We start from the raw sequence: 14,101 nt of genomic DNA on the forward strand, positions 1-14,101 counted from the left end.
AAGCTGAGACATTGGTGAGAGTACAGCAAAGAGAGCTGGAGGCTGGAAACCAGGATGCTTGTGGATGGGATGAGAGAAGATCCAAGGCGAATTAAAACCACCTTTCACTGTCTACAAGGGCATAGAGAGAAGACAGAAGCAGGCTCTTCTTGGGACAGCACAGTGAAAAGTCAGGAGGCAAAGGCCACATGTCTCAGCAAGGGAAACTCTAGATGTTAGGAATTTCTTTCTTTGACCAGACTCTTTTCAGTGTTACCCAGCGACAGAACAAGGGGCAATGGGCACAAACTGAAGCACAGGAAGTTCCGACTGAACATGAGGAAGAACTTCTTCACTCTGAGGGTGACAGAGCCCTGGAACAGGTTGCTCAGGGAGGCTGTGGAGTCTCCTTCTCTGGAGATTTCGAGACCCACCTGGACGCGGTCCTGTTCAGCCTGCTCCAGGTGACCCTGCTTCAGCAGGAGGGTTGGACTAGATGACTCACAGAGGTCCCTTCCAACACCTAACGTTCTGTGATTCTGTTACTTTTTCTCCCCATCACAGTGTTTATACACAGGAACAGGGCCCAGCAAGGTGGGGAGCAGAATCTCAGACCCTACATATTTTCTAGACTCAGCTGCACAATTTCCCAAGGAATCTGATTTATCTTTGAGGTTGCTCCTGCTTTGAGCAAGAGTTTGCAGAACGGATCTCCAGAGGTCACTTCCAGACGCAACTATTGCCCAATTCTGTGATTCTGATTGTATGTAACCTCTCCTGGGGAATGGGAGAACCCCTCTGAAATAAAAAGTGCCACTGCAGAAGCAGTAAATGCAACGTTTTTTAATTATGAGGATGAGTTCAAAGGACTTTTGTCACCTCAGTAGAGAGTAGTTATATACGACGTAGTACAAAAGTCAAGAAAACAAAAGTTGCAGGGATCTATAAATACTTTGGTGATGTCAAGGGACTTTCCAAAGTATATATATCTTCTGTTAATAAACCAAGCATTTCTAATTAGTGTAAGTGACCACAAAACTCTAACAGAAGAGCACAAATTAGAGAAAGCATAGCCTAATTTAATGACTCTAGGAATTACTACCTGCCTACACGAAGTCTGACATAAGGCAAGTATTGACTGAATTATGTGGATTGAATGAGAAGTCTAGTGTTTTTGTGCCAAGTGGATGAATGAAGCGGGAGGAGGGTGGAAGAAAGGGGAAGCTTTGGCTTGTGACAGAGAAGCTCGTTTACCCCAGAACTGAAATCCATATGCTTCTTAACTAGGAACTGGCTACTACCCAACATGAAAAATGAAGTTTACGTTGTGTGTGTGAACCAGCAATTTGCATTGATTTGCACATGATTTGTGTCTAATTTGCTAATCGTTAAACTCTATGTGATATGTAAATAGGTAGAAAGTTAAACCCAAGGTTTTAAATTCATTCGCTTTGGCAATTTAATCTTGTTGGCAGGAGTTGCTTTCTCTCATACAATCTGAGTACACTGAAGTTCACCCTCCATGAAAGGCTTGCAATAAGGTCTTTCACTTATGTTGCTTCCTTCTATTGCTACTGTCCAAAAGCAGGTTGAACTTCTTTAGCAGTGACCTGGTTTTTAGTCTTTTTGAGATAGATTATTCCACAGCCATTTATAGGACTTGTGGTCCATCTACAGGTGAGACTTACCAGTACAGTTAATTATCACTGAGATACCTGAAATACAGATGGATGCAGAGCAGCAAATGTAGGAACGGCAGAAGTAAAAATAGCTGCCTGCAAGATTGGTGTTAATGTGAGCAGGATCAGGCTGGAAATCTATAAGTAAATCTTCTAGTGTTTCAGATAAATACATATTATTTATTTTTAAATGGGTTTAAATGCAAAGAGGACGATCACTGTATCACAATATTTTAACAAAATTAAATAGTAACCTGGTTATTTTTTACTGTAATATTAATGACAGGTGACTAAAATAGGATGTCTGATATTAACAGTACCTCAGCTATCTTGGGTGATTTCAGGATCATGAGAGAGGTGTTATTATCAAAGCTGTAACAAACAAAAATGAAGTTTCAAAGACCAAATAGGGTTTCACCTCCTGTTAAAGAAGGTCTTGTCAGAAATGCATGCAGTGCTAATATGTTTAGTTGACTGTAGGAACATGTTAAGTTTTCCTGATGTCCTAGGGGACAAAAATGGTATGTAAATGAAGTTGTTTCATGTCTGGGTTGCTTGTTCGGTATTTTCTTTGAAAAAATTACTCAATCAGAAAGCATTTTAACAATTAATCACTTCACAGATTGGTGTGTGTCAGTGAATGGAACACTGGATTATTAAACAAAATAGTAGATTGTCTCCAACTTGCTTTGTGAGCAAGGCAAGAAATAGTAAAGAGGTACAGGAAAATCTGAATTTTAACTGATGGATGTCAAGACACGACAGGGCTTATATGGTATGATGTGTGTATGTATGCTAGAGCTTGGGAGCCTGGACTTGTTAAAGACGTCAAAGTTCAGTGGTGATGTGTAAGCAGACACTGGACAGGATGCAATGTATAAGAAATATCTATTTCATATCAAGCATACTTATGTTTTATATGGGCTTGTATTGAATATGCAGTAGGTAAACACATCTTCAGACAAAATCAATATGAAAACAGTCTGAAAAATTAGCATAGACCATGAAGTAAGTTAAGTTTACCCTTTCAGTCTGTAGTCAGCTGTAAGTTTCGAGGTTTTTCACTGAAATGATGATTCAGAGAAGGTTGTAGAATGTATAAGGCACCTCACTTCGAGAAAGATGCTTTTCAGGGTCAGCTCACACAGTATGACTCTTCCCAGAGTGCTAAGGCCTAGTGACCATGTTCTTATAAACCCTAGCTGCAACAGTGTCACACTGAGAAACTGAACTGAAACTCTCGCCCTTTACTCCCTTTTCCCCTTAGTTCAGGGAATATCCATGCTGTCATCCAGTCTCGAGTTGCAGCATACCAGGTTTTGTGTCCAAGTCATGGAAGATCTTGTTTCTGCTCCTCCAGCAGCTTTCCAAATTCCAGTTAGTTTGTTCAGAGAGCAGCTTCAGATTGTAGTTGTCTTTGGAAGAATTCACTGAGTACTTGAAGGATCATTTGGCCTTCTTTGGGTACCATTACATGTATCATATTACTAATCCTCATTCCAGTGCCATGTATGAACATCTGTAATATTACTTGGTAAAGCAGTACCTAGTAGAGCAATTTTTGTCTTACTTCTAATTAGTTTCTACTTCAAATTGCCAAAATATGGATTTAATGAACGAAAAACATGGAGGGATAAGTATGTAAGGCTAATCAGACTGTCTCCATTGACATTACAAAGTTTAACATGCTCCCCATCCACAAAAAACTAGATATTTTCTCTTAAATATAACAATGAGCATTTTTAGTAGGTTTGCAACAGTTATGAGCAGAGGTCCTACCTTTTTCAATGTCTTGGAAAATCAGACTAAATTATTTATGCCTCCATAATATTTTTAGCTGAATTGATTTAGGCCAAAGTAAAATATTTTTCAGTTAGGTATAGATGTTTCCACAGAAAAAGGGGAAAGCTCATTAGCATCCACTGATATTTACTTCATCATGTAACATTTTTTAAATCTTTAGTAGAAACCTAAAAGCTAGTTTAAAAATGTTTCACCTCTTCTTAATTATATTCAATATAGGTTTTCTTATGTAAGGCAGAAGTCATCACTGAAGAATACGATTTAGTAAATTTATGAGCTTTAGGGGAAAGAATTATTGATTTATTTTGAATATAGCAATATCTTTACCCTCTCCTGTTCAATAAACAACTTTCTGTGCATCTGAAGTAATCACTTCTTTCACAGTGCAAGATGGAAATATACAGGTCAGTCTTCATAATGAGGAAAAAGTACTTTCAGAGCAATTCTCTCTCTGCTGTGCCCAGCTTATGTTGTTTTTTGTTGTTGTTTAAGGCCATATTTATGCTTTTCAATAGAATAATTATTTTCCAAAACTGTCGCCTGGCCCAATCAGTTTATGTATCTATTTTTTTTTTCAACGCATTACATTAGGAATACAAAGGGCTTTTAGTGTGCCTGTCACCCATGGGAGTGATCCTCTTCCCTCCAAAATTGCCGCAAATGCGATTGTGGAGGGATTATTACTGAACACAAAAAAAAACAACAACTGAAAAAACAGTTTTCTGGACCAGTAGAAAATATAAGAAGCTAAACCAAAAAACAACATCTTGAAAATGGTTACCTGTGACGTAGCCAATGATGAACTCCATTTTTCCTGGCTGTAATAATGAACCATCAGTTTATCTTCACACTCCAGCTGTTACCCACAATGTCAAGTGGAATAGGATGGTAGAGCAAAGTGAATGAAGAACATTGCCTTGGTTGCTGAGGTTTTTAATGTGTTTTTTTGAAAGCCAAACGTGGTATGAGGTAAAAGCTTAACGTGTATCAATATGCTTTAACACTATTTCGGATGTTTTTCAAATCTGGGTGCTTGGATTGCCTACAAGAAGTAGAGCCAAGGTCAACTGAAATGCAGACTCAGTAGTTTTAGTTTATGTGGGAACGGAAAGAAAATGGGCTTTCAGATATGGTGCTTGTACACAGAAAAAAAACAGTTGTGCTTTCTTCAAAGCCAAGGGGAAAACAGGTACCTACTTGTATTTATTCTGGCACTCTGTGACATGAAAACTTCTAGGCAAAGGGGTGAAAAAGACAGGGAACAACCCATGCTAAGTAACTGTTCTGAAATGTCTTTGGAGCATGGGAACTGGCAGCTGATTTGGAGAAGGAAAAAAAAACAACCCACAAAACCCCAAATATACTTCTAGGACAAATCTGAGACAGAGAGGTGCAGGAATTTCATTCACAAGCTAGAATTTACATGCAAATATTGTCGTCATGGTGCTAAAGAACCAAAGAGAGCTTAGTATTTGTTTTGAAAGGAGTCAAGAACATGCCATACACTTACTTGTTTATAAATGGAACTGCAAACATGAGCATCATGCTAAAGTTTGAAACACTGAGTTTGTGCAATTTTCTCATTTAAATGTTTCTGTAATCACAATCATGTCAGACTAAGAAGTGTACACTATACATTATTCTGCTTGGTAGTCTAAGAAACACATGGTATCATGAGTTTTGGATGAGATTTTTAAAAATACTTATTAACTTCATTGGAAATAATTCCAGCTGGGAGGCCAAAGGGAGCAAAATCATTGGCAAGTGCTCTGGAGGTCAGAATTTTCTGCCTTTGACTTACAAGTGCACAGGTTTCCCCTGGTTGATGGGCCATCATATTTGGGCCTATGCGATTGCTTACCCTTGCAAACGAGCATATTTTGTCGATATCTGGTTTCAACTTTTTCCAGGTCCCTTGTTTTCCTTAGAGAAAGAACAGTCCTGAGAATTGCTTTTCCAATACCATTTGTTGTGGTCTGTTAAACTGGACGTTAATGAAGTGGCGGAAATGAGGAACAGGACACCTGGAAAGATTAAAGCAGTGATATTGCATGGGGGGAACCTGTAGTTCTTGATATCTGATCTCTGCTGGGACAGTTTATTATGTAGTATCAGGTCTCTAGTTCTTTTCTTTCCAAATTAATTCAATCTGCTAGTTAATGCAGCTAGTTACTAGCAAAGATAGGTGGCTGCTAACAGTAAATGAGAAGACACTCCTCTTGATTTCAGGGAATAAAACCATGGACTGAGTTCTTCTGTTACTCACGCTGTACTTCCCCTATTAGCTGTTCCCATTCACAGATCAAATAAAACAAGAGCTGGACATTTATTTATCTTTACACAATGCCTCGGACTGAACAGTAGGAGTACTTCTGTATGACAGAGTATGAACAAGCAGTTTAAAAGTGGACTCTGCATAGCTAATGAACATCAGTCAATAGGTAACATGTTAACGGATCTAATCCTGCACCGCTAAAGTCATTGGAATCATTTGTCATCACAGAGGTGCAACAGCAGACCTCTGAGTCTGAGGTCAATTTAAATCCTGCCAGCAATGCCTTATGAGTCATATGATTGTCCTTCCACCTCACTACCTCGTGCCTTGCAGTCATTGAATATTGGACTATTTAGTTAATTTAACATTGTTTTGATTGTCTTATAATGCAAATGATGACCTTGATAAGGGAAGGCTTTTATTTTTGACTTTTTTTTTTTGCAGTTGCCAGTATAGCAATTAATACGTACTTAATAGAATCCAAAATTAGTCACTCCTGAAAGTAATTATGTTATAATTATGCAATTATTTTATTTTATATAGGCAGCAAAAAAATTGTAAAGTATTTCAATTACAGTTTTTTCAAAAAAATCAAGTCAACTACTTCTTGACTTAAATAGTCATTTATGAAATAATTTGTCACTTGACATTTTAAGACTTCAAGTGTTTTTACAGCATTGTTATTGTGTACCTAACAAAACTGCTTTTTCTTTATCCAGGATTTGTTTCCAATATTAGAAATTTGACATTGTTAAATTAACACATTTGTCTGAAACTAACAGGTTATGGGTTTATATAAATTAATTATTATGAGATTATTACGTATTTGCTGGCAGTTTTTGTTGAGTTTGAAAAAATCTTTTAAAAACAAGATTTGAAGAAGGGGGATATAGTAATTTTGTATGGAAATGAGGCTGATCAGATCAAGTTCTTTGTTTATCCGATGCTTAATTTACTCTCTATGCTTTTTGAATCTGTTGGACACTGTTGCTCCGTTTGTTAAAAGTGGCAAGCTCTCCAGACAGATAAAGAAAAATGTTTCATGAAAATTCTGTCTGAACAGGCTAACAACCCAGACTAATGCTTCTAATCAAAAAGAAACTGTATAAGCTCAGTCTATTTTGTTTGGCCAGCCAGTGTATCTATCAGCGCTCACTTACTGCTTGCTGATGGACATATAGGTAGATCAAAACCAGGTACAGCTCCCCAGGGAATAGTCCGGATCCATGGCAAGGCAGATGGAGCATTGCAGTGACTTGTCCTGCACGGAGTGTTGCAGCAGAGAAAAGGTTTGGGGAACAGATGATGAGGGAAAACAGTAGGAGATAGGACTCAAATCCACAGGAAAATAGGCTTCTTTAGTTCGGCTGCTTAGGAGTTATTTTAATTGTCCTCTAAAAGATGTCTCTACAGTGCTTTATCTCCATAACAATATTGTTTAAGACAGTATCTGCTGTGCTCAGAGGGAAACTCTCATTTGTGTACAGGAAACAAATAGCGTCAATCAAATAGCACTTATGACCCTTTCCGCATAATACTACAATAATGTGGTTCTGATTTACTATTACTCAGGCTACACTGGTAATTAGGAGCTCAAATGAATTTGAAGCCTTGTTATTGTAAACAATATAGAAAGACATTCATAGAAGATTTACAAAATAATGTTATGCTGTTTGATAGCTGGGAATCTAAGGCAGAGAGGGGTAAGTTATAAACCTGAGTTTTTAAGTGCCTGTTGACTCTAGTACTTAGTAAGTCTTTGTTGATACTAAATGAATTTTTGTTAGTATAAAAAAATCAGGCAATATTAAGGAGTTCACATTTACTAAGAAGGATTTTGCCCAAATCTTTGTAGATCCTGAATAGAAAAGCAGGACTGAAACTCCAGTCCATCTTTACAAGAAGGTTGTCTGTCTTCTCTCTTCCCGAAGGAAGATTTTTGATCACCCTCTTGAGACATGGTTATTAGTTGCTTGCTACTATTTGCTCTGGGTATGGTCACTCTTTGAGAAGTTTTAGCACAAGTAGTTTTACACAATTCTTGTCAGTAAATGTATGTCTGGGAAGAAAAGGGAGATGTTCTAGGAGTCCTTGATCCCATCCAGCAGCGGTGTGTCTAGACAATGCTCCCTGAGGGGTTGTCTCCCATAACCCCACATTACTTCTTGCTCTTTCCTAAAGGAGGTAGTGGGATGGGGGTGGGCGTGTGTGTATCTCAACTGAGCTTGAAGTTGAAAGAAATAGGCTGTAGTGGCTGGATCTTTATCAGCTGCTGCATGAAAAGTTATATTGCAGGCAGTCTGATGATATTGCTAAATATGAAAATATTCTCTGCCATCTATCTTTTCCTTCAATGTCTTCTGTAATCAGCTCCCTTATTCTGTTTTTACCTCACTAACTCATACTGCTGTGATTGAGTGGCAGATAGAGACCACAGCATTGCCAATTTAGATTTGCAATCAATAGAGTACTCAGATTTCCAATGACGTTATTAACATACATTTAATAAACAATGAAGTTAACTTTCAGCTGACATTTATGACTACGTACTGGAGCAGAAACACTTAAAATGTGATTACACAGAACTCTGTCTGGATGAAACTCTTACCTCTGCTTTCCACTGTCTGTCTCAGACACCATTCAGAGATCCTCTCCTCCTGAAAAGCTTCAAAGTGTTTTGTGTTCAGACATCAGCAAATATATGTACACTATTTTAATTGACAGCCAGTCAGCAAAAAAGCAAGGAGCTCAGATAATCACAGACATAAGGGTGTGGTGTAATTTCTTTAGTTTGTACTATCTGGGAACTTTGTAATGTTTATTTTAGAGTATGTTTGCCTTGCAAAGTTACTCTAAGTAATCACCATCCAGATTTCAGCAGAAAGGTTAAGCTAGCCTGTCATTGAGCACCTACGCTGTGAAGTTGACTTACTGGGTGACACTGGGTTAAACAAGGAATTTGCCCTTCTTATATTAAGCCATAATGGTGGTGTGAGCCTCCATATTCAGTCTGTTGGGTCAAAAAGGGAGGGAACAGCTGCTATACAAGTCTGACTGAAGAAAGCACATCTTTTTCTGTGACCCCTTTGCGTGTGCCACCTTCATAGGGGATGGCTCAGGAGACAATGTGCCTGGTCGTGAGAGCATAAGGAGCAAACAGAAGAAACCAACTGTGGGGCTGTTAATGCAAGAGACATTTTCCCTCATTTCAGAGTGGGTGTTCTATCGCTTCAAACTACAACAAGTGGTCCCAAATTCAAGCCTTTAGGTAGGCCAAGTCTATGAAACCACAAACGCAGGCTGAATGCTGTGCTTGATCATGGGAGGTGAAAGACCTGTGAACAGCGGAGAGCGAAACTCAAGGTGCACACAAGCAATTGCTCCACAAAGCTCCGCAGTGAAAGTGCAGCTTTACTTCAACATCAGGTGAATGGAGGGTGGGGGAAAGAACAAAAGAAAAGCCGACAGGCAGAAGATTACAGGATGCATGACTCCTTTGGGTGCAGAAGCTGTGAGAAACAAGTGGACAGTGCAGTTGGCACAGGAGTTTGCAGAAGTCTAGCACTGAATTGCATAGTAACTATCGTGGCCTTGTAACTTCGTATGCCTCTTCTATACTGTCTCCCACTACAGAGAATTAACCGATATACTGTTTCTTCTAGAAAGTCAGTGGAAACATCACTTAAAATGGCTGAAAGTGAAGTGGGCATACACAAGTTGAATGGGCACTAAGATAGGGCCTGTTTGGTGGATAATATTTATCTTTTTTTCTGTGGGATTTTTTGGGATGAAGAAACCAGATTTCCCAGGAAGATTATTTAAAAAACTGAAAACTTGGAGGTTTTTGCAACTGGATGGCACATTTGGGATTGCTTGTTTGTAAGGGATTATAGAAGCAAGCCTGGGATGCAATACACTTACTAGCTCTTATTAAAATATGAATAAATCAACAATGAAATATTTACCTCACTATTTTTTTTTAAAGTTCAGAACTTACCTGTAAACTGTAGAATCACAGAATCATCAAAGTTGCAAGGGACTAATGACAGAGGCCCTAAAAACTCTCTGGGTAACCTATTCCAGCATTGGCCTTCTTGGCCACCTGGGCACGCTGCTGGCTCATGTTCAGCCAGTTGTCGACCAACACCCCAAGGTCCTTTTCTGCTGGGCAGCTTTCCAGCCACTCTTCCCCAAGCCTGTACCATTGCACGAGATTGTTGTGACCCAAGTGCAGGACCCAGCATTTGGCCTTGTTGAACCTCATACAGCTGGCCTTGGCCCATCGACCTAGTCTGTCCAGATACCTCTGCAGAGCCTTCTTACCCTCAAGCAGATCAACACTCCCGCCCAGCTTGGTGTCATTTGCAAACTTACTGAGGGAGCACTCAATCCCCTCATCCAGATCATTGATAAAGATGTTAAACAAGACTGGACCCAACACTGAGCCCTGGGGAACATCACATGTTACCGGCCACTACCTGGATTTAACTCCATTCACTACCACTCTCTGTGCTTGGCCATGCAGCTAGTTCTTTACCCAGTCAAGAGTACCCCCATCCAAACCATGGGCAGCTACTTTCTCCAGGAGGATGCTGTGGGGAACAGCGTCAAAGGCCTTACGAAAGTCCAGGTAGACGACATCCACAGCCTTTCCCTCATCCAATAGGTGGGTCATCTGGTCATAGAAGGAGATCAGAATGGTCAAGCAGGAAGATCAGGTTGATAAAGAGGATCAGGTTGGTCAATCAGAAAAAAAAATAATCCAGAAAACAAGAAAACCAAGCAAATTTAGTGCCATATATTTTAAAAAGACTGTTTCCTTTTTGCAGCTGTAAACACATAGAGTTGGACTGAGCATCTGAATTTGTTTTGAAGTTTGTTACTCTGGGGTTGAGTTACTGCCTGCTGAATAAGGACTCAAAAAGTTATGGACGTATGTTGGAAATATTAAAAAAATATTCAATACTCCATACACTTTAATGAAAAGCAAAATAGATTGTTGTGTTAATTCCTGCTGGTGTTCTGTTGCCTATGTGAAATTTTTAGTACTGGGTAGACCAGGATTTGAACTACGTCACAGTGGAAATAAGTAAATATGCTGTCCACTAAAATAGGTTTATTTTAATTGCTGATATTAATCATTCAGGCATAAAATCAAGCATGCCACCTAAAATTCCTGTTAAGATGTTAGGCCTTTCTCTACTGTTAGACTTTTCTGCAAAAATATCCTTAGGATCCTTTGGATCTTCTGTCTTCTTATCTTAATACTCGTAATTAGAATATTAAACAAGTGTGTTCCTATGTTTCACAGATTGAAAATGAAAATACAAATTGATTTTGCTAACATGTAGCAAAGGACAGGGAAAGGAAGGCAAACTTGTGCCTTGACAAACTAGGAGCCTAATATTAAATGTATTTAAAAAGACATCAGAGTATACCACCACAACACATATAATTTTGTGTTAGTAAGTTATATACTTACTTTCATGGTAGAAGTTTATGGCAGGCCCATAGAGTAGGAAGGATGCACGCTATTACTATTGGTATTTTGTGGATGGAAATGGCATCATGGAGTAATTAGGTTGGCCTAAGGTCTCTGAAGAAGTTGGCAATAACCTCAGCTTTGCTGAATGTTCATCCAGTTTCCCAACCGCAAGGCTGTCTTTCAGATAAAGAATAAGGAAATTGTCTCTTTCCATAGAGAGAAAAAACAAAGACATATTCAAACATGTGAGGGAAAAGAAGCTCCTCTTTGTACAAAAGCAGGTTTTCTCCTCATGGTCTGCTGATCTCTGAACCTTCTTTTTTTTGCCCACTGTACTTTTAAATTAAAATGTGGAGATTTAAATTTCATTATAATATATGGGCTTATATCTTCGGTGAAAGAGAAAAGGAGACAGGGTCTCATCCTTAGAAATTGTTCTCTCACAAGAACTAAAAAGACCCCATGCTTTCACGACGGATGATAATCTTTAAGGTGTATGTCTGTTCTGCTGAGCGACTCCTGATTTCTTCAGTTTGGTCTCTTAATCTGTTTTTTCCTGAACATTGATTTCACTTCACTGCTTTTCTGGAAGTACTGTACCAAAGATTATCTTTCAATAGGCTTCAAGCATAAGTGGTTTAGAAAAAGTCTCTCATCTTATTAGAGGTTTATATTCTTACAGAGGGCTCTCTTTCTCTTGTGACACATAGGCTAGTAGTGCAGACAGGTATATCTACAAACTTTTCTTAACTCTTTAGGTAACTGCAATGACATTGAAACCTGCACTTTTTTGTGGAGATAATGTCTTCATGTTCATATTTTGCTTTAAATTTTATATGCAAGTTTTCATTAAGATGATTTCTATCAGAACAGTTTTGGAAAAGATTTTATGCAATTCTTGTTTGAAATATGCTGGGAAGATTGTTTCTTTTCAGAATAAAGTGGGCTGGTGGACAGTGGAAAATTAATTAGGTGGATTCAATTAACTAATCAGCCAGATTGATCTGTGATTAAACAGATAGTGTCCAGGAAAGCATTCTAACACGGTATTTCTTTAATCCCAGATAAATCTAATTAATTTTAGCTTCCTTCAGTCTCTGATGTCATATTTCAATTTTTTCTTAGAGTTGACTGCATGATGAGAAATCGTACACGGGTGACAGACAGGGACACAACATCTTCAGATCAAACGACCAGTGATAAACATTTGAATTAGGGAAAAGGCAAAAATCCACAGGAGTACCCAGGTGTTTAGTGTGCATTTCGTTGCCTGAGTCTGACTGCGATCTTCAAAACTTGTAACAAATTTACTAAGATTTGTTTGTGTGGCTGAATGCATTAGTGCAGAGAGATGCCTGAGCTATCTGTGAATGAATTAATGCCAGGACTAGAAGCCATACGTGTGCTAGGTTAGCACTGTCCTTGTCTGATGGACTATTGGAGAGCACAGTTAAATAACTTGGGTGGGTCTACACAGCTTCGCATTGTGCCGTGTCTGCAGCAGTTCCACTGTTCTTATGTATGCCCAGTACCAGTCCCTTGTGGTGGGGCTGAAGATCTTAGTGCTTGAGCCTCTGTGGTATTCCTTCTGCCTAGGTCTGCTGTAGGGTCTGATCTTGTCCCTCTGAGATTGCCTAATACAGTGCTGGAGTAAGCACTGCAAACCTACCCCATATTGCAACCTTAGCCCCCTTCCACTTCAAGTGCTAAGACTAAAAATTTCATCAAATTCAAGTAAAGCAGAGCAGTGTCACTATGCACAAAAGATTTTACGATTCTTTAAAGGGATCAAAGCATGATCTTGCTCCCTTGGGACAGAGGAAAATCCTGAATTCATAGTCTTTCTTCCAAGAATATTTTCCCTGTATTTCATAGAAAAGGTCATCACTGGGCTTCCTGTAGGGTGATTTAGTGCAAAGATGCTTCTTTCTCGCTCCCAGGTGGTTTTGGCAGTTCTGTAGCTTACAAACAGGAAGTTTTGGCTCCATTAGATGAAACATTTCTATCACTGAACTCCCAAACTCCAGCAAGCAGCAACCCTCACCCAGGAAAAGTTGGACATAACTGTGGGATAACATTGCTGAGAACATCACCTAGATTGTAGGTCTCCAGTTTGCCACGTGGGTACTTGAGTCCCAGAGGTAGACAGACTTATGCGTATCAACTGTCATCGCTGTCTCTCTGCTCAACCTGGAAGCTATTAAAAATCCTGTGGAGAGGCAATTTATAATTTGGAGACAGTGGGAGTGTGATAAAGCATATGCACTAGCACTAGTCTGAGTAAGTAGTCTGCATGTCTGGATGTGCACGTAGCCTTTACATTGCTCTTATTTCCATTTAGAGAAATTTTTAGAGCAGATGTGAGGATTTCCTGCCTTCGTTTGAAATATTTGCATGTCTGATTGTCTTAACAATGCAAGAGCTACAGCAGTGTGACAACTGCATATCAAGAAACTTCAGAACATCAATTGTCATGATTTGTAAATCCAATAGGGAAGAGAAAAGCCACTGTGCACTTCAGAAGAAGGTTGGACATGTATTTTAAACAAGGTTACTATGTGTGTGCTATGTATGATGTCTTGGGCAAATATTTCTGGTCTAGAAATCCCAGGGGTAGCATGGGTATTTTGTTCTGATTTACAGCTGCATAAACTAAAAAGATCCCAAATGCCTGTGCAATGATACCTCTGTGAAGGACCTCAGAGGATGTTAAGCCAAATGGAATTTATTTAGTTTTACCTATAGGTTTTTTGCTGAGTCTGAGACTGAATTCTAGTGACAATACAGCTGTATGGCAATAAACCCCCATTGCAATGCAACTGCCTTGAAAGCCTTTTGGGAAAGGCTTATTAAGAAATAAGAATATAAATTTCTTGAGAA

This window comes from Opisthocomus hoazin, chromosome 5, assembly GCF_030867145.1.
Source record: "Opisthocomus hoazin isolate bOpiHoa1 chromosome 5, bOpiHoa1.hap1, whole genome shotgun sequence".
Classification (NCBI taxonomy): Eukaryota; Metazoa; Chordata; class Aves; order Opisthocomiformes; family Opisthocomidae; genus Opisthocomus; species Opisthocomus hoazin.